This window comes from Mustela nivalis, assembly GCF_964662115.1.
Source record: "Mustela nivalis genome assembly, chromosome: 1".
Taxonomy (NCBI): Eukaryota; Metazoa; Chordata; class Mammalia; order Carnivora; family Mustelidae; genus Mustela; species Mustela nivalis.
The window spans coordinates 126,745,822-126,772,155 of record NC_139020.1 but is presented as its reverse complement, the minus strand read 5'-3'; the positions used below and the strand labels follow the sequence as shown (position 1 = coordinate 126,772,155).

Here is a 26,334-nt window from a genome sequence, read left to right as displayed (position 1 = left end):
TGAGTTTTAAGAGTTATTTGTATATTTTAGATGTAAGTCTTTTATCAGGTGTGTGTAATCTTCTAGTATGTAGCTTTCCATTATCTTTCCAGTATCTTTCTCAGAGTAGAAGTTTTTGTTGTTTTTTTTTTAAGACTTTATTTTTATTTATTTGAGAGAGAGACAGTGAGAGAGAGCATGAGCGAGGAGAAGGTCAGAGGGAGAAGCAGACTCCCCATGGAGCTGGGAGCCTATTGCGGGACTCGATCCCGGGACTCCAGGATTGTGACCTGAGCGGAAGGCAGTCATCCAACCAACTGAGCCACCCAGGCGTCCCTCAGAGTAGAAGTTTTTAACTTTAATGAAGTCCAACTTATCTTTTTCTTTGTTTATGGATCCTACTTTTTGTGTTGTAACTAAAAACTCAACACCAAAGCCAAGATCACTTATTTTTCTCCTAAAACTTTTTAGTTTAAAAAATAAATAAAAATTTTAAAAATAAAAAAAGCTTTTTTAGTTTTATAGTTTTGTGTTTTCCATTTTGACCTATGACCCAATTGGAGTTAATTCTTGTGAAAGATGTGAGATCAGTCTAGATTCTTTTTTTTTTTTTTAATTGCCTATGGATATCCAGTTGTTCCTGTACTGTGTGTTGAGGAAAAAACAGTCCTTTCTCCATTGAATTGTTTTTGCTCTTTTGTCAAAGATCAGTTGACTGTATTTGTGTGGGTTGATTTCTGGACTCTATTCTGTTCCATTGATGAATTTGTCTTTTCTTTTACCAATACTACACTGCCTTGATTATTGTAGCTTTATAGTAAGTCAGTCAGTAAGTTGAGCAGTGTCCTTTGACTGTTCTTCAGTATTTTTTTAATATGTATATGTGTGTGTGTGTGTGTGTGTATAAAGATTTTATTTATTTATTTGTTTGTTTATTTATTTATTTGGCAGAGGGACAGAGAGAGAGATCACAAGGCAGAGAGGCATGCAGAGAGAGAGTGGGAAAGCAGACTTCCCCGGCCAAGCAGAGAGGCCCATGCAGGGCTTGATCCCAAAATCCTGGGATCATGACCTGAGCTGAAGGCAGAGGCTTTAACCCACTGAGCCACCCAGTTGCCCCCTTCTTCAGTATTCTTAAGTCTTTTACCTCTCCATATAAATTTTATAGTTTGTCGATATCTACAAAATAACTTGCTCTGGGATTTTGACTGGGATCGTATTGAATCTGTTGATCAAGTTGGGAAAAACTGATATCTTAACACATCTTCTTGTCCGTGAATATATAATATCTCTCCATTTATTTAGATCTTGGATTTCTTTCATCAGAGTTTTGTAGTTTTCCTTATATGTAGATCTTTACATATTTTATTAGTTTTTTTATTAAGTATTTCTTGGCCTGGGGGTGTTAATTTAAATGGTATGGTTTCAAATTTCAAATTCCAATTGTTTATTGCTGATATATAGGAAAGCAATTGACTTTTATATATTAACCTTGCTTGGGACGCCTGGGTGGCTCAGTTGGTTAAGCAGCTGCCTTCGGCTCAGGTCATGATCCTTGCTCCGCAGGGAGCCTGCTTCTCCCTCTGACTCTGCCTGCCACTCTCTCTGCCTGTGCTTGCGCTCTCTCTCTCTCTCTGACAAATAAATAAAAAATCTTAAAAATAATAAAAATAATAAATAAATAATATATATATATTAACCTTGCTTAATTAGTTACAAAATTTGTTGTTGTTGTTTTGGTTTTTGTCAGTTCTGTGGGATATTCTGCATTGACAGTTCTATCATCTGCAAGCAAGTTAATTTCTTCTTTCCCAGTCTGTACCTTTTGTTTCCTTATTAGTCCCTGTTGTCTCATTAGTTAGGACTTCCAGTGTGATATTGAAAGGAGTGGTAAGAGGGAACATTCTTGCCTTGTTCCTGATCTGTATGCAGATTATACCTCATTAAAATAAGTTAATTAAAACTAATAGTTCTCCTGTGTTCTAGCAGTAAACATCTAGAACATAGAATGTAAGAAAAACTGTTTCCATCGTAATACAAGAAAAGCTATATTTAACCAATGGCCAAGACATAAAATAAACTATAAAATTTCACGAAAATGCATAAAAGATTTGTATGAATGGACAGAGATATCAGATTCTATCTCAAAGATTTAGTATTGCAAAAATTTCCAAAATTAGTTTGTAGCCTTAATAAAATTCAAATCAAAATTCTAATAATGGAATTTTTATTAACCCAGAGAAAATAGTCAAGTCATTTGAAAGTATGAACAGGCAAAAGTAGTGAAGACATTTTTAAAAAATAAGAGTAATGAGGAGGGGCTTTCTCTGCCAAAAATCAAAACATGTCATAAAGTAATAGTAGTTAAAATATTACAGGTACAAAAAGTGCATATTAGAGAAGCAGACCACATAAACCAGAAACAGTCTCTAGTATACTTAAGAATTTCAGTGAGCGCCTGGGTGGCTCAGTGGGTTAAAGCCTCTGCCTTCGGCTCAGGTCATGATCTTTGGGTCCTGGGATTCAGCCCTGGGTCCAGTCTCTGCTCAGCAGGAAGCCTGCTTCGCCCCGCACCGCCTGCTTGTGATCTCTGTCTGTCAAATAAATAAATAAAATCTTTAAAAAAAATTTTCAAATATAATAAAGGTAGCGGTCCAAAAACTGGGAAGAGGATAATTCCGTAAATGTTACTGAAAAAATTAAGTATGTAGAAACAAAGTTAGAGATTCACCACACACATTATATGACAGTAAATTTCAAATGGATTCAGCTATTCATCCAAGGTTCCCTAGGAAACAGTCTAGTTAAGGAGATTTGTTGTGTAGGAGGTTCAGTGCTGAGTCAATTAGTCTGGTGGAGCAGAGGGGCAGTCAGGCTACCATACGGTCAATGCAGGGAGTTCAGACCACCAGCGGGGAGCTGTGGATCTGGAATGGACCTTCAAAGTGCTAGATTGAGACAAGGGCCTTTGTACCCTGATATCGACTAGACGTTGGATTTAGGGTTTACCCCAGAGGATTGTAGTCTTGGACGAGACCACTCCCTTTAGCTGAGAGAAATTCCGGGAGAAGAATTCAGCTGTCAGCCATCAGCAGCCAACTCTCCCAGCAACAGGTGGATGAGAGCCTTCATCTTAAAGACAGAATCTGAGTGGCACACAGCATCCCCTACATAGTGAAATGTAAAAGATGAAATTAGAAAACAAATAAAGGAAAATATTGATAGACATTCCTAAAATAGGATTGAGGAGGACTTTTTTGTGATACTTTCCCACAAAAGCTGTTGTAAAACAGCTATTGTGACAGTTGGTTTTATTGAGGTGGGGAATATCGGTGGGAAAAGAAAGCAGTAGGAAAAGCCATGGCTAATGTGGTCCAAGTGTGACCTGATTTGCCTGCAAGACTGGACATTTAGAGGACTGGCTTTTCTTTCCAGTGCTGCTTTTTTCAAAGTCCTGAGAAATAAAGCATGTCAGCCTTGATTTGTGACCTGAACTATTACTCCTATGAGACCCTCAGGATTAATTCACGTGTGTATCTGGTAGGGAGGGTCTAGTTTTCAGTCACCCAAAGGGCCCTGCTTATTTCAAACTCAACATGTTTGTAAGAAAACATGGTCTCCAGGGAATATTCCCCTACCTCTCCTTACAGTTGCACATTCCTGGGTGGCCTTACCCCACTTTTGTGAGCCTGTTTTAGAAAGTTAAGGAGCTGCTAGACATCTAGAGTGGTGAACTTTTTTCCAGATGTGCTCTCTCAATGTCCCCGTGTTCTCACTTGCTTCTTTGTTCTGAACCCTTGGGAGGGCTAATGTGTGGTTTGAGATCAGGCTCTAGGAAGGAAGACGACGTCCTCAGGGTCATTAATAATTATGATAACAGCCTCAATGACCATACCAGACACTGTGAGAAGCACTTTCCCATATCATCTCACCAAATCATCCTAAGTCTCCACTTTACAGTTGAAGGAAATGAGATTTAAACTGACCAAGTTGCCCCAAATCACACAGCTAGAAGCACTCTCCTGAGTCACCTGGATATGGATTAGGAACTGATTCCAAACACCTCATTCTTTGTGCTTCTAGTTCCTCTTGGGTCCCATTCAATGAGACAGGTTATAGGGACCACTTAATGTGCAGCTATTATGAGATCAGTGATCTGAGTCTTGGCTTCGCACAGATCCATCAGAGGACTTTCCAAAAATCCTGTTGGTTCCAGTGGCAAGCAAAATTTGGAGACCATGTATTAGATGCACACAAAAATACTCTAGAATACAAAATCGGTGTCTTAAAAGCTAATGTTATCTCCATTCCTAAACTTTGAGATAGAATCATTGGATGATCCTGTGACTACTCTGAGACTTTTTTTTACAACTTTATTTTCATATTAACCTAACAGAAATGAAAACATAGAACATAGAGGCTTCACTTGGCTTAGAAATTTTAGGTCCCGCCATACATCCTCCTATGTGGTGGGGAGTTGGAGCTCTGAACAGTTAGAAAGCCTTGGTTTAAGTTTCAGACTACCACTTACTACCTATGTGATTTTTTTTTTTTTTTTTACTACCTATGTGATCTTGAGCTTGATATTTCTCCTTAAACTGAAGGAAGCCAACTAGATATTTGAGCAGCAGAATGACATGCTGGGTGTTGGGGGATACCTCTTTCTAGAATACTAGAAAACTAGAGACAAAGATGTTGTTCAAGGGCTACAGGGTGTTGATAATGCTACCTTTACCCACCCACCTCAGCCTTCATGCGGTTCAGGATAAGGAGAGCAATCTGATGCTGATTTGGGCTTAAGAGTTAGGAGACCCTGTTCTTTGTAAGGGCTCCTTAAATTGAAGCACATACTTATTAGCCATAGTTCTTCGAAAATGAAGATTTAAGATCTGAGCCTAAAAGAGCAGTGACAAAGCAAGAATCTGTTGTGACTTCAGATTTTATAAAGATCCTAACACTGAGGAACTGGAAGTCCAGGATCCCATACCAAGGATTGCTGTATCTGCTTCTGCTCTGTGCATTCTTCTCAACTCTGATTCAATAAATTAAGACCTTAACCTAACTTGGAGTGGGCATATGTCCCAGCTCTATTTCCTTCATGCTTCAAGATTGACAGAGAAGTACTAGGTGTGAGATTAGAATTGGGATTAAGGTGGTGCTGTAAGAGGAAATAATCCCTTCTTACACACATGGAGGCAGCTTTGGAGCCCTCCAAGGACCTCTCTGTCTTCTCAAGTTGCTGCACTCATGCTTTCCCTTTCAGAAGAACAACATTGTGTCTTGGCTACTATCCAGTTTAATCATACTGCCCATTTCCCAAACTTTCCTTCACAGGCACCGGACAGGCACATGATTCCTCCTAGCTTTTGTTCTGGTGTCATTTTGGAGAAGCATTGATTTGTGTCCTTTAAGGTTGCTGAGCAATGAGACACAGGAGGCAGAGTGAGCAGATAGAATTTCACAGGTGGCTCTTTCTTCTCCCTGTTGCATTTGTTTTCACCCTCTGTTTCAGCCCATTTTAGTCTTTTTGTTGCTCTGTAAAGTCTTGATCTCAGTTTTTTATATTACAAGACTTATATTTGTGCCTGTTCTATTGTTATCCACCTTGAAGACTTTTCAAAAGCATGAAAGGCACACACTATAAACAAGTTATATCATTTTGGATTTCCATGTCTGTGGTGGGAGCATGGCATACATGATATTAGATACATGCCAGTGAAACTCTGAGCTGGGGAAACACCTGGAAATTTACATTCATGTGGAGGCACCCAAGAATTCTAAGCAGGCATCTGACAGACTTCTGCCATGCTAGAATGGGCACAGAAGGATGAGTTGGCATCCAGAATATCGCATCCCCATCTCCAGGGAAGCTTTGCCAGGAAATTTGTTTACTATAATAAATTGTGTAGAACAGAAATATTGGGGTTTTGATATGGGTTCTAGCAGTGCATTTGTGAAATGGCAGAGTATGGAAAGAATGGGAGTTTGGGGTTAGAAAGGGGTCTGAACCTCAGGCAAGAAAGATACAAGATTCATGACCAAGAAAGTTAGTTCATGGTGTAGCTCGGTGCTTTCCCTGACACACCAACATACACCCATGCCTCACTAGATCCCTGCACTTCCTACCCCACCAAACAGAACCTGGCAAGCCCAGCTCAGAGAGGGGTTTAAGGAGCCAGGCAGCCTTCTTAACTGTAGGAGTAGCCTGTCAGATCTTACTCTAAATGTCATGAAACCATTTTTACAGGAATATAAATTTCTAATTTAGCTTTTCTCTTTACACATTCCTTTGGCATATGTGCTAAAGCACATGTTTAAAAAACTAGCTATAGTTCAATTCTGATTTTCTTACTTTAAAATGATCAGCACTTCACACTTTTATGCATAATTCATTATATAAACCATAGATCTTTTTTGAGCTCACAGGAGGGCAGACAAGTGTGAAAATACAGTTTTGTGGGTCATACCAAGTTAGCTCATGCAGGAACTCCATACTTAGATCTGTTTCTATCCAGGTGACTTCCAGTGCACAAGTATTCAGCTAGAAGTATCTGAATATCACTATGCAGCATTTGGAGATGGTTATAAGGAAGAAAAATGCTACAACTTCCTGCTTCAAGGCACTTGGTTTTTTCTTTGCCTCCTAAAGTTTGAAATTAGGACTCTGTTTAAGCATACATTTTCATCTAGGTTCATGTTGTTAGAAGAACTTCTGCTTGTTGTAACATCTCTGAACCCAAGATGTCTATTACTGTTCTGTCAGCCAGGCAGCACTCATGACGGTCATCATTGTACACAGCTGAATTTTGGTTGTAGTTGTTCACCTCATCTCTCCATTTGAAGCAGATGCATATTTAACTGCTTTTTCTAAAGGCACCACAAAGATTCACTGTGACTCAGCATTGACATAAAAAGTTATTGTGTATGCAGAGGACATCGAAGTGGGGTAGCAGGGCATCAATTTGATACTTGTGGAACAAATGTCCATCATTGTAAGAATGATCTCCATTCCGTAGTCCAAACCCAACAATTAAGTCCTAGATGAGATCAAGGGAAAGAAAACACCCACAAAGCAGTTAAAATTCAGTTATGTTTTGTTGCTGAGATGCTTGCAAAAGGGTTGACAGTTACTTAATAACATAAGTGAAGGAATATATGAAAAAACTGTCTAGGTGAGTCTAAAGCAGTTCTTTCAATAAGTGTAAAATAAAAATTATAACTGTGGGGCACCTGGGTGGCTCAGTCAATTAAGCATCTGATTTCAACTCAGGTCATGATCTCAACTCAGGTCAAAATCTCATCACGATTTCAACCCAGGGGTCCTGAATTGAGCCCCTCATTGGGCTCTGTGCTCAGCGGGGAGTCTGCTTCTCATTGTCCCTCTGCCCTTCCCCTGCTGTGCTCTCTCTCTCAAATAAATAAAATCATTTTTAAAAATCGTAATTCTAGGGGCACCTGGGTGGCTCAGTGCGTTAAGCCTCTACCTTCGGCTCAGGTCATGATCCCAGCGTCCTGGGATCCAGCCCCACATCAGGCTCTCTGCTCAGCAGGGAGCCTGCTTTTCCCTCTCTATCTGCCTGCCTCTCTGCCTACTTCTGCCTACTTGTGATTTCTCTCCCTGTCAAATAAATAAATAAATAAATAATATTTTAAAAATCATAATTATATGAAAGCATTATGTCATAGTTTGTATTTTTTTTTACCCACGCATAAAACAATATTTTACTTCTTCTAGTTGAAGTAATCTGGTACTTAAAGTAGAAGAGCTAAAATTTCCTTAGATAACTATTATATCTATTATCCAGTTGTTAGCCTGGAGAACTTACAAAATTTGCTGCCAGAATTGCATGTCTCACCATAGGCTTGATGTACCCTCACATGGTTTTGACATGAACAACAAAGATTTCATGGTCTTGCAGATGGAGATGCTAAAGTCCAGAATCCAGAAGTCTCCATTCAATCACTAGACATTTATTTAATCAAATGGACCATAAGATGTGAATCATGGATGCCCTTTTCCCAGTGTTCCATGTTGACACTTGGGCTTAGAGGGGAAAACAGGGGAAGAAGAAGCAAAAGAGAAAAGAGAAGAGAAACATGTAGGAGGACGTTTCTCTACAGACAGCTATTCATTACCCCTTAGTAGTGTTTATTTTCTCTAGCCTCTGCTCCAGGATACCTTCTCCACAATTCCCTCTCACCTTTTCCTTTTCTCTCCACCCCTATCTTCTTCCTTTGCTTTTGTCCCCTCCTTCCCTCTCTTCCTGTCCTTCTAAACCTTGAGATGGCAGATTAACTGGAATGGGAAGGGAATGGAGACAGCAGGCCTTGAAAAAAGACTTTAAAAACTTAAAATTGCCAATCTGTCTTCATCTCAAATCCTACTATATTCTATATGCCTCTTCTGTAAATAAAGTTTTATTGAGTCACAGACACACCCATTTATGTACATCTTTCCTCCATCTGCTTTTACACTATGATGACAGAATTGAGTACTTGCAAGAGAGACCATATTCACAAAGCCTAAAATATTTACTAGTCTGTCTAGATTTGTGCCTCCCCAAGAATATCCTGCAGAATTCTAGTTCTGCAAAATGTTAAACAGATATTGCTGGGAAGAAAAAGATTCTCAGGTCAAATAATTTTGGAAACTTTGCTTTTCAGTCACAAGACTTCTTGGAGCCTTTAATATGCTAATGTGCATTGTAAATTTCTGAGAAGTAGCTGAAGAATACAGCATTTTCCCAAGTTTTTTCACAGAGCTCTTGATGAGGATAGAGTTCCTCAGAACACATATTGGAAAATATCTCTTCAACAATATACAAGGTACATAAGTGAGAAAGGCAAAATGTGTCCATACATATTCAGCTGTATAAAGAATGGGAAGGGGAAATGTAGTTAAGGGCTCACTTGTGAATGTTTCAATTATCTCTGGAAAGGTCCATAATTAACTGGTAACATTGCTTACTTTATGTGAGTTACAGCTGGGACAGAGACTTTTCACTGTATTTTTCTGCATTTTGACTTTTCAATCATAACGATATACTTTACTATCTAAATAATCAATTAATCTGTCAATCAACTTAACTAAGTCGAAACAAAAATGTAAAATGGTAAACCACTTCAGAAAACAGTTTGACAATTTTTAACAAAGTTAAATATACGCTTACCATATGTCCCAGCGGTTCTCTTTCTAGGTATTTACCCAAGAGAAATGAAAACATATGTCCATAGAAAGACTTGTAAACAAACATTCATAATAGCTTTATTCATAATAGTTCTAAGCTGGAAACAACCCAAATGTTTGTCATTAGATGAGTGAATGCAAATTGGGGCAGAGCCATGTAATGGAATACTACTCAGACATAAAAAAGGAACAAATTACTGATGCAGCAAATGAATAAATTTCACAAATGTTACAAAGCAAAACACAAAATATTCTATCTACATCCACTTATGTAAATATCTAGAACAGAAGAAACAAACCTAATAGTGATAGAAGTCAGATCATTGGTTGCCTGGAGTAGGTGTAGAGGAGGAGATCTGATTGCAAAGGAACACAAGGACTTTCCAGGGAAACAGAAATGTCCTCTATCTTAATTGTGCTTTGATTGGTTTGTGGTTTGACTGCTGGCTACACAAGTATGTACACTTGTCAAAACTCATCAAGTACAGGTTATGTAGATGTGTGGATTTAATTGCATATAAAGTTAATTTTAAATAATAAATAATATTTAATTATAATTTATTTAATTATAATAATAATTATAATAAATAATATTATTAAAGTTAATTTTAAAAGGAAAGAAATAAATATTTCCCTAAGTCAATCAAAAGGGAGCCATGAAAAAGGAAGGAGTATGCAAGGTGAAAAGATGGATTCAAGTCAGTCCTCCAGTATGACTGCACACAGGATAAGTCTCTGCCCTACAGTATGGGAACCCCAGAGAAATGGAGAGAAATGAGCAGACCCTACCTGAACTGGTTCTCTTTTTTTGCTACCTGGGGATTCTGGTTTACAAACAGGCTCTACAGGAACAGAACTGTTCCACCTGGTTGAAGGGCTCTGTTTACCATGAGTGAGGTTGGTGACCCTTTCTCTCATTTGCTGTGCGGTAGATCAAACTATAAAGCTGTCCCTGATGGTATTCTCTGTTTCTGGGACCTCACAATTCGAAGGGTAGCTGCATTGTCATTTGGGGTATAATAGCTGGTGAAAATGTAAGCAACAGAGCTGACTTTGCTACCGCCCTGAAAGATTATTCCCAATGGGTTGTCTTCAGCTTATAAACCAACTGGACTCCAAAATAAAAGAAAAAGGGCTTTTGACTCTTAGAACACATTTCCTGATGGAAACAACATTATGTATCATTAAATACATACATACCTACAAACCAACATCTTAAAATCCACCAAGTGTGAACTAAGGTATTGTGGACTTAATCTAAACTTAAGGCAGCCAGTGTTCTTTTTTCCCTTTCCCACTTCAGAGCCAAGTGTCTTTTCATATGAGTATAGGAATCAGTCTTCTCTGCAGAACTTTAAAGTAAGTCTTCTTTCTTACAACATAGTAAAAAATCTAGTGGTTGTCTTTGCTTACAGATGTCCACATATACTCTAGCAGATATGTCTAGACAAACGTACAGACCTACTGAGGACTATAACACATCAATGAAATGTGGAGCCAAAGCTGGGTAGGATCTGACTCAGAATCTGCACACAGAGCAAGACAGACCTGGGCTTGCAGCTTAGAACTGTCACATTCCAACTGTGAGATCTCAGGCAAATAACTTAAACCCCTTTGCATGTTTCCTCATCTGTAAGCTATGGCAATAATACCTATCTTGAAAAGTTATTATGTGGGTTTAATGAAATAAAGTAGACATTCCATTTACTATTGCCATGTAACAAACTTCCCCAAACCTTAGTGGCTTAAATCAATGACACCATTTATTTTGTTCACATACCTGCATTTTGGATAGGACTTACTGGGGACAGCTTGTCACTACTTCACTTAGCATCAACTAGGCTGAAATCACCTGAAGATTGATTTACTCACCTGTCTGGCAGTTAATGCTGGGGAGACGCCTACTGCTGGGAGCTTAAAGAGCTGGGACTCCTTGGGCATGTCTATCTCTCTGTGATCCATACAGAATGGCAGCATTACCTTATTGCATGCCATCTTTTAAGAACTCATAGTAGAACGTGGAACACATAGTGTCACTTCTACCATAGTATCTCAATGAATGTCAACACACTGTAAGAAGAACCTGTGGGAGCGCCTGAAAGGCTCTCTTGGTTGGGCAACTGCCTTTGGCTCAGGGCCTGGTCCCGGAGTCCCGGGAAATCTGATTCTCCCTCAGGCCTTCTTCCCTTTCATGCTCTCTCTCACTGTCTTTCTCTCAAATAAATAAATAAAATCTTAAAAAAAAAAAAAAAAAAGAACCTGTGGGATGAGATATTTTGGGCGCAGTCTTGTTTGAGAAATATAATCTGGCAGAGTAGGAGAGTATGTCACACAGTACCTGAAACATGTAGGACCAGATAAATAATATCTTTTTGACCATTCATACTGCTACCACCACTGTTACTACTATCATGTATTATTATTATTAGCATAATTGCCAGTAAACCTGGGGCAACTATCACTACTGATGTTCTGATGCTTGCCCTTCCTTTGGTGGGTGACAGCCATAGACACATTATCACTTCCAGGAAATCATTAAGTGGAAACCTTGTGTTGGCCTAAAACTTCTACAACATAATTTCCAGTGAGGGAAGGCGATACCATGATTGTGAGCAGAGAGGGCTGAACACACAAGCTGTAAATAAAATTAAACCTGGGGAACAGGAAGCAAAGACAAGAGCCTCCTCTGTGGTGAAGAGACGGTGAGGATGTCCATGGAGCCCCTTGTCCTCAGCTCTCCTCTCCCCCTGGAAAAGAAATGCAACATGAACTTACTAAGTCCTTTAACTCACAATGTGTCGTACCCACATCACAATGTATAGATTTCTCTGGACTTGTGTCCCTCTGTATAGCCCCATTGAAGACCAAGGACAGAATTTAGACTTAATCAGTTGAAAGACATTCATTTGGTAAGAGACCCAAGAGAAAATAAAGACCATAAATCCGAAGTGCAAAATTACGAAGTTAATATCGAACAGTTTTAATGGGAAAAGATCGCTACAACTGCTCCTAATCCTCACCTGGCTTATGATGTTCTCAAAAAGTGGTTCTGTTTACAAGCTGACCCACTTGTTATGGGCTAGCTCCTGAGCTATTCCAATTGCTCTCTTGCACTCTGTTTCTGAACCTAGGCTGCCCAATTGGCTCCACATCCACCTGGTATGAGCACAACACTAGGAATAACAAATGTACCTTTTGAGGTTGTGTTTTACAAACGCAAGTTAATCTTACTGAAGGCAGAAAGTTTAGGTTCCCTTTGTTCTTGGCTCACTTTGGACTAAAAAGATATAGAAGATAACAGATCCAGTCAGTCCAGAAGGCACTGTTCCAGAAAAAAACCACAACTGTAGTTGCCAAGCAGAGTGGGATGGAGCACTGCTGTAGGCTACCTGATTATTTGTATTTGGAACTTACTGAATGCCTGGACCCTTTTCTGCATGGCCTCACCTGCCCTACCTCTTTTCTGTAGCTCATGTGGATGATGTGGCCTACTCCTCTGACAGATCTAGTTACCAGTCCCTCTGCACTCCTTTAGCAGCATCTATCAAATTTGGTGAGATTGGAATCACAAGGAAGTGATTAAAACACACATACACACACACACACACACACACACACACACACACACACCAATAACATAGTTTGTTCCCTGATAATCAGTTTCTGGTTCAGTCTAGAATAAGAACCTAATAGTTAATATTTCTAACAGGTTTCTAGATGATACTGATGGAGCTGGTGGTACACACTTAGAGTAGTTCTTCTAATAGTTCATATACCTCTACTATATTTGTTATATTCTGATTTTCATTATTATTTGCATAGCAAAGACTTAGCACTGTCCAATTGAAATAAATATGAGCCACATATATCATTTTAAATTGTGTAGTAGACACATAACAAGGTAAAACTAATTTTCATAACATTTTGTTTAACCAAATATATCCAAATATTATTTCAACACATCATCAATATGAAAAATTATTACTGAGACATCCTACATTTTTTTGTAAACCTTCAAAATTAGCTATGTATTTCATACTTCCTGAACATTTCAGTTTGAACTGCCCGCATTTGGAATGCTCAATAGCCACATATGGCTAATGAGGAGTGCAGACTTAGATGTAGTACTATGTGCTAGACAATGTTATAAACCCTTTATATATTAACTCATTTAACCCTCACAGTAATCCTATGAGATAGTGTTATTAACCTCATTTTATAGATGAGGAAATTAAGGCACAGAGAGCTTAAGTGATTTACCCAAGGTCACTGGGCTAGAACATGGGGATAAGGGGTTTGAATCTTGGCAATCTGGCTTCAGGGTCAGCCTCATCACTCAAGTCCTCCCTGCTCAACCACAATTCCTTGGAGGATAGGGAAGAAACATTATTTCGTTGCATATTCCCATAGCATAAAAAACTATTAGCTCAGATAGGATACCTAGTAAATATGTGCTAAATTAATTAAATGAGTGATAAAGGAAGATGAGGGGGTGACAAGGAATTTGTCAAATGTTCAGCCAACAGGATTAGGTGCCTTCAATCATCAGTGTGTATGATTGGTAAGAAGAATATTTTGGGGGGGTTATTAAGTTTTTTATTTTACTTCTAACATAGTTAACATACAGTGTTAGATTCATTTTAGGTGTACAGTATAGTGATTCAATAATTCTATATATCATTACTCAGTGATCATCATGATAAATGTAATTTTAATCCCCTTCAGCTATTTCACCCATTCCTCTCCCACCTTCCCTCTGATATGCTTTATTTTAAATAAGTACCCTAGGTTAAGGTTTTTTGTTTTTCAACAGAAACATTTTTACTTGAAGCATACTTCAGAATACATGCTTCTAAAAGGTATATATATCACATTCCATCCAAGCAAAATAAAATACACATTTTCTTCATGTACACACAGAAGAATGCCCTATTTAAATCACATAAAAATCAGGGCACCTGGGTGGCTCAGTCGGTTAAGCATCTGCCTTCAGCTCAGGTCATGATCCCAGGGTTCTGCTCCCAGGCCATGATCCCAAACTCCTTGCTCAGTGGGGAGACTGCTTCTCCCTCTCCTACTGCCTGACACTCCCACTGTTTATGAGCATGTGCTCTCTGTCACATAAATAAATAAAATCTTTGAAAATATCACATAAAAAGAATCATAACAAATATTACAAATTTAAGAAGACTGGAATCATACCAAGTACTTTCCAACCACAATGGTATAAAACTAAAGATGAACAATAAAACAATGCTGGAAAATCGACAATGAAAATATTAAATATTTAATACATAAATCTTAACACACTGCTGCACAAACAATGGACCAAATAAAAGTCAAATGAAAGTATGTCTCAAAACAAAAGAAAGAGAAAACACAACATTCTAAAACCTATGAAATGCAGCAAAAGCAGAGTGAAATTCATGCTATACATGTTTGTATTAAGAAAAAAAGGGGGGGGGGCTTTTTTCTCGGGTACCGGAAGAAGGCGGTTCTCTTCTCGTTCCTAGTGCAGCCATGGCTCGTGGTCCCAAGAAACATCTGAAGCGTGTAGCAGCTCCAAAGCATTGGATGCTGGATAAACTGACTGGTGTGCTCGCTCCTCGCCCATCTACTGGTCCCCATAAGCTGAGAGAGTGTCTCCCTCTCATCATTTTCTTAAGGAACAGACTTAAGTATGCCCTAACAGGAGATAAAGTAAAGAAGATCTGTATGCAGTGTTTTATTAAGATTGATGGCAAGGTCCGAAATGATATAACATACCCTGCTGGTTTTATGGATGTCATCAGCATTGACAAGACCAGAGAGAATTTCCATCTGATCTATGATACCAAGGGTCGCTTTGCTGTTCATCGGATTACACTCAAGGAGGCCAAGTACAAGTTGTGCAAAGTGAGAAAGATCTTTGTGGGGACAAAAGGCATCCCTCATCTGGTGACTCACGATGCTCGCACCATCTGCTATCCTGATCCCCTCATCAAAGTCAATGACACCATTCAGATTGATTTGGAAACTGGAAAGATTACTGATTTCATCAAGTTTGACACTGGTCATCTGTGTATGGTGACTGGGGGTGCTAACCTGGAAAGAATTGGTGTGATCACCAACAGAGAGAGACACCCTGGTTCGTTTGATGTGGTTCATGTGAAAGATGCCAATGGCAACAGCTTTGCCACCCGACTCTCCAACATTTTTGTTAATGGCAAAGACAACAAACCATGGATTTCTCTTCCCCGTGGAAAGAGTATCCGCCTCACCACTGCTGAAGAGAGAGACAAGAGACTGGTGGCCAAACAGAGCAGCGGGTAGAATGGTCCCTATGTGACGTGATTGGAAGCCTTTATACCTAATTAAAGGTCATACAGCACGATTTAAAAAAAAAAAAGTCAAATAATCAACACTACACCACAAGAAATTAGAAAAAGAAGAAACTTAGCTGAAATTTTTTAAATTTTTTTAGCTGAAATTTAGTAGAGGAAGGAAATAAGGAAAAATCAGAAATAAATAGAGACCAGAATGAATAATAAAATAACACTGAAAATAATAACCAGTTTTTCCAAATAAATAAAATTGGCAATGTTTTAACTACATTAATGAAGAAAAAACAAGAGAAGTCCAAAAACCAAGATGAAAAATGAAAAAAAAAAAAACAATACAACAGATAACCACATAAATACATAATGTGATAACAGGTTGCTATAAAAATTATATACTAACAAATCAGATAACTTAGGGGAAAAAAACATAATTCTTAAAACACACATTACCAGATTGAATTTGAATCATGAATTCATGAATCTTGAATGCAAAAGAAAAGGAAATCTTAAACCAATAACAAAAATGAAAGTTAAATTAGCTGATACTGAGGCAGGATCAAAACAATACAAGAGCAGAAAAGTCTAGTTTTTCTGATGTAAGTATTGCTACTCCAGCTTTCTTTTGACATCCATATGCATGAAAAATGTTTCTCCAGCCCTCACTTTCAATCTATAGGTGTCTTTAGATCTAAAATGCAGCATAAAGATGGGTCTTCTTTTTATATCCTTTCTGAAACCCTTTGTCTTTTTATTGGAGCACTTTGTCCATTTACATTCCGAGTAATTATTGATAGATATATATTTATTGTCATTTTATTACTTGTTTTGTCATTGTTGCTGGAGATGTCTCCAATTCCTTTCTTGTCTTTGTCACTTTTGGTCTCTCCTTTGCGTTGAAAAGTATCCTTTAATATTTCTTGCAGGGCTGATTTAGTGGTCGTGAACTCCTTTAGTTTTGTTTATCTGAAAAACTCCTTCTTATCTCTCCTTCTATTCTGAATGACAGCCTTGCTGGATAAAGTATTCCTGGCTGCAGATTTTTCCCATTCAGCACTTTGAATATATCATGTCACTTCTTCTGGCTTGCCAAGTTTTCTTTTTTTCCTTTTTCTTAGTTTCTGTTAAAAAAAAATCTCCAACTACCTTCTTAGGTTTTCCATTGTAAGTTAAGGACTTCTTTTGTCTTGCTGCTTTTAAGATATTTTCTTTATTAAATTTGTTTTGCAAATTTAATTACAATATGTCTTGGTGTTGGCCTGCTTTTGTTGATTTTGTTGGGAGTTCTCTGTGCCTCCTGGATCTGAATATCTGTTTCCTTCTCCAGATTAGGGAAGTTTATTGCTGTTATTTCCTGAAATAAATTTTCTGCTTCCTTTTCTGTCTTCTTCTTCTTCTGGGACTCCTATAATACAAATGTTACTACGTTTGATGGAGTCACTGAGTTCTCTAAATCTATTATCATGTTGCATCATTCTTTCTCTCCTTTGTTTGGCTTCATTTTTTTCCATTATTATGTTTTCTAGGTCACTAATTCATTACTGTGCTGCCTCTAACCTGCTGTTCATTACATCAAGCTTGTTTCCAATCTCATTTATTGCATTCTTCTCCTCTGATTCATTCTTTTTTAACTCTTTTATCTCTGTGGTAAGGGTTTCACTAATGTCTTCTATTCTTTCTCAAGCCCAGTGAGTATCTTTATGATTTAAATCCTCCATTAAGGGGCGCCTGGGTGGCTCAGTGGGTTAAAGCCTCTGCCTTAGGCTCAGGTCATGATCCCAGGGTCCTGGGATCAGAGCCCCGCATCAGGCTCTCTGCTCAGCGGGGGGGCCTGCTTCCTCTCTCTCTCTCTGCCTGCCTCTCTGCCTACTTGTAATCTCTGTCTGTCAAATAAATAAATAAATAAATCTTTAAAAAAAAATAAATAAATCCTCCATTAAGGGGGATGCCTGGGTGGCTCAGTCAGTTAAGCATCTGCCTTCGGCTCAGGTCTTGATCGATCCCCATATCTGGCTCACTATTCAGTAGAGAGCCTGCTTCTCCCTCTGCCCCTACACCCCCACCCACACGTGTGTGTGCTCTCTCTCTCTCTCTCAAATAAATAAATACAATCTGTAACAAATAAAAATAAAAAATAAATTATCCATCAGGCAGATTACTTATCTCTGTTCTGTTTAGATCTCTGGCCATGGCCTCATATTGTTCTTTCATTTGCAATAAATTCTTCTTTCTTGGAATTTTGTCTATGTCTATGCCATTTTCTGTGTGATAGAAGTTATGTCTCCTACTACTGAAAGTAATGACCGTATGAAGAAGAGGTCATGTAGTGCCTAAGGCCTGGTGCTTCAAGGAGTACCTCTGGTGTGTACTGCGTGCACTCTGCTATTGTGTTTTGGCTGCTCTACTCTTCAGGAGAGCTACATGCAAAGACTATCCTTGCCTGCTGTGGGCAGTGTTAGGTCCCTGGCCCGAATGTGAGTTTTAATGTGTATGCTATGGTCTGCTTATGAAATGAGTTTTAATATGTATGCTATGGTCTGCTTATAAAATGAGACCTGACACTAACTCCACCAGAGCTAAGGTTCTGTAGAACTAACTCTTTGGCTGGGAAATGTAGTATGAAGAGGGGTTTGTGCTGGTCTTCTAGGGGAGAGGCCTGCCACTCTGGGTCTGAAATAAGCTTGACTGAGAAGGACAGTCCCACCAGAGCTCAGGGGAATGGGGCTTGGTGTAAGCAAGTTAGGCAGCCAGTATTGGCACTTTGCTGCCTCCTGCAGGTGGCTCTGTGTTTATGCTGAGGTGCAGGGGAGGGAAATGACGCTGACCAGCTCCCTTGTTCCTGAAGAGGTATGTCTCTGAACACTGACTCCCAGGGATACTCTCTGAGGGGAACAAACGAATAATCTCCCCATTGTGTGCCCAGACATTCTTCAGATCACTGCTTCCACACTACCTGGCCCCATGTTGTTTGCCTGCCTTCTCTCTAGGAGCAAGACAGAGGAGCAAGACCCTCTGAGCTCTTTCCTAGCCAAGCCCACTGACCTTTAAAATTAAAAAATATTTAAGCCCTGATGGTTGCAAAGACTCACAAAATTCAATCCCTCCCTTTTCCCAAGCCAGTGACTTTGGGGAAACACTCTCCTTTGCATTCCCCTGTGTATACCTTTCTCTCTCTCTCTTATCCTTCTCAACCACAGCTCCCTCCCCTCTGCAGTACCTACAATCCATTTCTCCCCTAGACTACATCTCCACACTTCCTATCTTCTTCGTTGAGGCCTCTTCTCTCCCTTTAGTTGAAGAGTTTATTCTTTCAGTCTTCAGGCCAATTTCTGGAGTATTTAGGATGATGTGATAGTTATCTAGTTGTGTTTCTGGGATGAAAGGAGCCTTGGTCCTCCTACTCTGTCATCATCTTCTGCTCCTCAAATATGAATGAGAGGAATATTTTTATTTTTATTTTTATTTTTATTTTTTTAAGATTTTATTTATTTATTTGACAGACAGATCACAAGTAGGCTGAGAGGCAGGCAGAGAGAGAGAGAGGGAAGCAGGCTCCCTGCTGAGCAGGGCTCAATCCCAGGACCCGAGCCGAAGGCAGAGGCTTAACCCACTGAGCCACTCAGGCACCCGAGAGGAATATTTTTAAATTAAATTTGAAAATGTCTATTCTCAAGGAGCTTCCAGGCTAATGGAAAGAGGTGAGAGGTACACAATGACAAGAATATGTCTGATGTATTATTAGTTAGCATGGCATTCATGGTTAAGATGCTTAGAACCAGGAAAGGGGTACACTGAGAGAGGCTATCCCAAAGTGGTGAATCTTTAAGGGGATATTAAATAATATAGAAGGAATATTTGGATAAGACACTCAAAATAATGGGTAATATATGAGTAATACATAGGAATGACAAGAGGGGAGATCATCCTCCTCTTCTTCATCAGCACTGATTATATACTGTATGTTGCAGATATGGTTCCCAGAAAGCAGACTACGAGCTACAAATCTGCATGTAGGACGTTTTTTGGAAGTGTTCCCAGAATCAACACTTTCAGTAGAGTAAAAGAAGCAGGACTGGGCAGGGGAAGAAATTGGCCTGTGATGCAGTCACACCAAAGGCCTCAGCCAACCCTATAGGGAACTCCAGAGCTGGAGTGGCCCTTTACAGTTCTCCCAAACTGAGGCAAGGAGATCAATCCGTTTATCCACAGGAACCAGTCATTGAATCCAAGCTTTTTAGGAATGGGGTATAACCTTGAGCAAGGCAGCTCTCTTCAGCTGAGAGCAATTCCTGAAGAAGAACTCAGCTATGTGACATCAACTGCCAATGCTCCTACCATCTATAGAATAAGAACCTCCTTGTTGGGAGTGGAAAGAGGAATCTAGATGTCAGGCTACATTGTCCTCTTAGTGCAAAATCTAAAAAACCAATGAGAGAATATGATGGTGAATGAAAAGTACCAGACAGAATCCCAACATAGCCAGATTACCTGGGAAATTGATACAAGGTCATACAACTAGTGTGTGAATTTATACCTAGTTCTAGTATGTGTTTTCTTCCCATATTTCTCCAGGAAATAGAAGAGAGAGGTGGAGGAGAAAACTTAAGCACTCTTTATTATAAAGTGACCTATTTCTGGGTCTGTAGGATTTAAAACAGTGTGTTCTAGATTCTAGAAGGAATTTGCATCACATTTGGGTAAAGGGACATCACTTACCTATGTGCTTTAATACCTAAGTTGTGGGAGCTGTGGTTAAAGTAAGGGGAGAAGAACTAACCAAATTTGGGGTAAGGAACTACCTCCCCTCCTCCCCATGCTTAGGAGATAAGGGCAGCTACCTTTTGCGAATGAGGAGGGTATCTGCAAATGACAACATTCTGAAGCTGGGCTGTGGTGGTGGTCTCTGTACCACCACAGGCTTGGTCTGGGATGAGAATCTTTCAGCAATGTGCTTCAGTTTCTATCCTAATCTTATTTTCTTGGGTTCAAGTCAGAGGCAGGATTTAAACTATGCTGTGTTCATCTTAGCTCCCCATTGAATGTGTGACCTTGAATAAATCTTTTAACCTCTCTGAATCTTGGTTTTAGAGAATGAGACCCACCTCTTATAAAATATGAGTATCAAATGGGTTTATAGGAATAAAAATCCTTGAAAACATAATTAGATACTTAATAAATGTATGTTCTGATTCTGAACATTAGTACAGTGTAAAATATAAAGTGCTAAAGTGTTTTCTACTCATGTATAAGTTCTGAAAAAAATCCTTTTCAGAATTTGCCAGAATTTTCTCTGCAAATATGCATTTTAGTACCCATGATGGGGAATGAGGTAATAGCAGCCATCACATGATGGAGATGATCATGGGAGACAGGATGCCAGTTTGGGAAACACAAAGTCACAGTCAGCTTAGCCCTCAATAAATGTTTGTTGAATATATGAATGAAGAAATAAATGAATGGTGGAATGGTAGTAAGGGGATTCAGATTCCTCCTCTTCCAGGAAGACTTCCTGGGTTCCTCTGGCTTTCATGGGTTCCCTGCCAAGCTACTGCACATGAAATCTGTTACATCCCACATTGTTTTGAATTACAGACCATCTTGCATTGTTCCCTCCTTGTTCTGTGTGTGTTGTTCTTGTCTCCTTAGTTTGACATGGATAAGAAAAAATTTTATTAGTTTTTCCTCCAGAAAGCTACCTCCAAGTCCATATTGAATTATTTGGGTACCTATACCCATGGATTTATACTCCAAAGAAGAATATTAAAGAAGTGGAGGGTGGGCACTTTGTAATCACGTGGATTCAGATTTGTTCTTTTCCCCTCATAGGGTTTTATAATGAATGAATAAGATAATATGTAAAAATCACCTAGTAGAGTACCTAGCACATAGGAGGTACTCAATAAGTAGAAATTTAGAATTAGTGAATAGATATCAGTATCAATATTGGGGCGAAAGAAAGATGAATAGGGAGGAGAGCTTTAACCCCCAAGCATGCACAGCCTGGAGGGCTGACTTTTAGAATTCAATTGTGGAAATCTAGCTCATGCCCAAAACCTAAATTATACCTTGGAGTGTGGGCATCCTGCCTTGAAATGGGAAATTGGGCAATTTCACAAGGATGCACAGCTGTGTTGCTTGAGCCGTTTTGTTCCAGGCAAACTGGAACAGGCAGTGAACCTTTGGCAACTGATGAGAGCTATACCAGACAGTCTGCGCCCAGCCCCATCAGGGAACCAGGCGAGAATACCAAGCAGCTTTGCACAGTGCTCATGGAAAAGCCGCGGGGGCTCAGGAGCCTGCAAGCTGGTCTGCCAGAGAGAACAGACACCCTTCTTTGACGTCAGCCTCTCCACTCAGCCCACCTCCCTGCTCCCAGACTTGCCACTGTCCCTGCTAGCCTCTTTTTCTCCTCTCAGTAAGCAATAAGCCTTCTGTGAGGAGTGGGTGCTGAGAGATAATGCTTCAGACTTGTCAGCAAGTGTAGGAGGATGTTAGGTCAAAAGCCCCAGTGCTCTTTTTTTAAATTTTTTTATTAACATATAATGTATTATTTGTTTCAGGGGTACAGGCCTGTGATTCATCAGTCTTACACCATTTCCAATGGTCACCATAGCACATAACTTCCCCAATGTCCGTCACCCAGCCATCCCCCTCTACTCCAGCAACCCTCAGTTTGTTTCCTGAGATTAAGAGTCTCTGTGGTTTATCTCCCTCTCTGGTTTCATCTTGTTTCATTTTTCCCACACTTCCCCTATGATCCTCTGTCTTGTGTCTCAAATTCCTCATATCAGTGAGATCTTGTGATAATTATCTTTCTCTGATTAACTTATTTCACTTAGCATAATACCCTCTAGTTCCATCCATGTTGTTGCAAATGGCAATATTTCAATTTTTTGATGGCTGCATAATATTCTGTGCTCTTTTTAGGTAGGTAATTAGGCCAGGACTTTGTGCCTTTTCTTCTCCTTTTTGCTTTTGAGAATTTGAAGCTGACGGTAGACAGATACTGGTGAGCTTAGGTTCTAGGGGTATCCAAAGTATTCCTCAGGAATCCTGAAGATCCTCTTTTGATTGCTGAGTAGCCCACCGGACCAGACCCCAAGCTGTGGGACTTTAGGCCCTGTGGGAATCATTTTATTGGGATTCTAGGAACCAAGCATTTTATTGGGATTCTAGGAACCAAGCATTTGGAGATTCCATGGGCTTCACAGGGCTGCCCTGTCAGCTGGTCCTCAACAGTAAGTTCTCCTGTTTGTCCTGCTTCCTTACTGTTCTCATCAAAACCTGCCGAGAACATACACCTTCAACTAGGAAGCCAACGCTGAGACATATCTCTGTAAAGCCCAGATCCTGGCATACACTTTCACACACTTTGAAAAGAAATATAAAGCTGATTTGCTTTTGTAAATCAAAATTTACAAATGAATGGGAAACATTCAGTGATGGACACAGATGTGGAAGAGGATTGATCTTAAGAGAATCTGTAGGAGGTAGGGTCCATCTCAGCCTTCTCTTGCCTCACCCTGTCTTATGCAATGTTGTGTTCATTTGAACTAGTTAATGTTAATCACCAAAGTAAGCAAAGTAAAAATGAGATAAATACACAGATGCACACACTCACATACATCATACTGCTACGACATGGGACTCACATTATTTACTGCTTTCTATTGTTGACATTATCTTCAAAGAAATAAACATCTATAATTTTGTTGTTAACATTCAGCTGCAAATAACTTAAATATATGGAGTTAAGTATTAATTTATTCCCCTATTCAGAAAACATTGTTGTGTTCCTTGTATGAGTCAGATCGTGAACTAAGTTCTAGGTCTCCAGATGTTCAGGAAGGTCATGGCCTCAGGAAGTGTAGGAGAGACTAAAATATCAGTTGCCTATCTATTTATTGCCAGTACTATGTGGGGCCCTGTACCTCTAAGTCTCCTATCCCACCTCTGAAAGCACCCTGAACTGAAGTTAGGCATTATCATTCTTATTGTATAGCTGAGGAAAGCAAAGCTAACTAATTTGCCTGAAGTCACACAAGTTGGAAGTTACAGAGCCAGAATTGTTCCTAAATACCACTGCCCAACCCCAGGTTCATACCTTCCCCCCACGCTCCTGTGGGGAGACAAGCCTCAATATGAATGGGAACAGAGTGTCCTGGCAGCACTGGGCTGGGAGCCATCATTTCTGACCAGGAATATTGAAGGACCTTGATCTTGTCAAGACAAGGTGACAGTCAAGCTGGGTTTTTAGAGATTGATACACTATCACCTAGCAGGAAAGGAGTATGGACAGATATTTTGAATGAGGATGGAGGTATCCATATCCAACACCTTATATGGCTCCCAAGGTTAAATGGCAGGGCAATGTAGCCCTGTAGTGATGATAAATAAGCTTTGATTTTCATGCAGCCTGCTTCCCAGGTCAAGAAAGTTGTGACTGTTTTTATCGCATGAATGACATTTACCCTAAACCCTCAGTTGGATTTTGAACAGGTTTAACACTATGTGTTCAAGCTGTTGGTTTTTCTGACCATTTCGCCTTTAACTTCTATACTTTGTTTCTAAATGCAAATATTTTAAAAGCTGAGAATCAGAGGGAATATAGGAAGATGTGGCAATAATCATGGATTTTTTTTTCCCTTTTCTCTTTCTCTAAGTAGGCTCCACAACATATCAGTAGCTAGGTTAGATCAGAATCTACCCACCAAGTTAAGAAAGATCCGAGGAGCCAGAAGCCACTATTAGGGCAGAGTGGGACTCAGACTTTCCCTCCACCCACTGTCCTATCTGCATGCCCTCATCTGTGGACACATGATCTTATACCAGGTTGCTAGGAAAGTTGCCTGCAAACATTTCCTCAGTTAAATCCCCCTCCAAAACCCACTAGGAACTTTTTTAAAAAATAATTTTTTTAATTTTAGAATAGCTTTAAATTTATAGAAAAGTTGCAAGAGAGAATTCCTATATACCCCACATTCAGTTTTCTGTAATATTTTATATTACTATAGTACATTTGTCACAATTAATGAAATGGTATATTATTATTAACTGAAATCCATATTTTATTCAGATTTTCTTCATTTTCCCCTAATGTCCTTTTTCTGTTTCAGAATCCTATCTAGGATACCACATCACATTTAGTGGTCATGTCTCCTTAGGCAACTTTTGGCTGTGATACTTTATGAGACTTTCCTTGTTTTTGGTGACTTTGATAGTTTTGAGAAGTATTGGTCAGATACTTCATAGACTATCCCTTAATTTGGATTTTTCATTTGTTTTTCTTATCATTAGCCTGGGTTTATGGGGGAAGGAAAACTACAGAGGTAAATGCCATCTTCAAATCAAGGTCATATACGGTCACCATGACTTTATCTCTGTTAATGTTGACCTTGATCACCTGGCTGAGGTAGTGTTGGTCAGGTTCTCCATAAAGCATGGAATATATTTTTTTATTAGCATTTTCCTTTTAGTTTTGGGAGAGTACAAGCAGAACTGCATTTGTGTTCTTTCCCATGACGTCAACAAGATATTCCCTGAATATTAATGATCATGTTATCTTATTAGAAGCTGAGTTGAGGGGTGCCTGGGTGGCTCAGTGGATTAAAGCCTCTGCCTTCAGCTCAGGTCATGATCCCAGGGTCCTGGGATCAAGCCCCACGTCAGGCTCTCTGCTCAGCAGGGAGCCTGCTTTCCTTCCTTTCTCTGCCTGCCTCTCTGCCTTGTGATCTCTGTCTTTCAAATAAATAAGTAATATCTTAAAAAAAAAAAAGAAGAAGAAGAAGCTATACCCACCTTTTATGACCTGGCCTCAGAACTCATGTGGCTTCACATCAGCCACAGTCACAGCCCCATCCAGATTCAAGGGAAGAGAATATAGACCTCACTTCTCCAAAAGGAGTACCAAGTCCCATTTAGGAAGAGTAAGTCAGTTGGGATGTATTGTGATTATTTTTGGAAAATACAAACTGTCACAGTTGACTGTTAAGTAATTTAGGTTTCTTAGCCTTCAGCGAATACTTGTTGTAGCCACTGTGCTGCACTAGATATGGAGTTATATCATTGAGCCAGATGCAGTCTCTACCCCCCGGCAGCTTAGAGTTCAGACACTCAAACAATTAAGACATTTGCCATTTCCATTCAGAGGCTTGGAGGCTGGAATAGGTTAGATGTAGAGGTTACAGCCACCAGGAGGAATTCTACGTGGAAAATATTTGTCCTAAGAGGAGCTGAATGCATAAGGCAGAAATCTACAGCTGAAGACAAAAGGCAACGCAGTTGCCCTAAGTCTTGCTATCTTTGGGGAGAGTTTTTTTTTTTTTTAAAGATTTATTTAGGGGTGCCTCATGGCTCAGTGGGTTAAGCCTCTTGCCTTCAGCTCGAGTCATGATCTCAGGGTCCTGGGATTGAGCCCTGCATCGGGCTCCCTGCTCAGCGGGGAGCCTGCTTCCTCCTTTCTCTATGCCTGTCTCTCTGCCTGCTTGTGGTCTCTCCCTTTCTGTCAAATACATAAATAAAATCTTTTAAAAAGTTTTATTTATGTATTTGATGGAAAGAAAGAGAGAGAGCATACAAGCAGGGCGAGCAGCAGGCAGGGGAAAGGGAAAAGCAGGCTCCCCGTGGACCCAAGGAGCCCAATGCAGGGCTGCATCCTAGAACCCTGGGATCATGACGTGAGCCAAAGGCAGTTGCTTAACTGACTGAGCCACTGAGGTGCCCCACAAGTTTTATTTTTTAATTGTGGTCATCACGGTTATTGTTGTTATTGTTTTGTCATTGCCTGTCTTCATGCTGCTTCATTCTTCTGTTCCTATAGGACATTTTCCTGAATCAAAAATCTCTCAGTCC

At 39.6% G+C, this 26,334-nt stretch overlaps 1 protein-coding gene, 1 long non-coding RNA gene and 1 pseudogene across 4 annotated transcripts in view; 2 read left to right on the top strand and 1 right to left on the bottom strand.

Moving 5' to 3' along the window:
* Window positions 1-26,334, top strand: part of TMEM108 (transmembrane protein 108) — a 360,574-nt gene that overhangs the window by 311,148 nt on the left and 23,092 nt on the right. The gene's annotated exons all lie outside the window — the stretch shown is intronic.
* LOC309858906 overlaps window positions 2,226-26,334 on the bottom strand; it is a 35,981-nt gene continuing 11,872 nt past the window's right edge. The window contains exons 2-3 of the long non-coding RNA XR_014308430.1: window positions 11,820-11,913; window positions 2,226-2,573 (exon numbers count right to left, since the gene is read on the bottom strand). This is a non-coding gene — a long non-coding RNA (uncharacterized lncRNA). The remainder of the gene's footprint in view (window positions 2,574-11,819; window positions 11,914-26,334) is intronic.
* On the top strand, window positions 14,640-16,118 carry LOC309846912 (small ribosomal subunit protein eS4 pseudogene; annotated as a pseudogene). The gene has a single exon. The product of its transcript is annotated as a small ribosomal subunit protein eS4 pseudogene (transcript).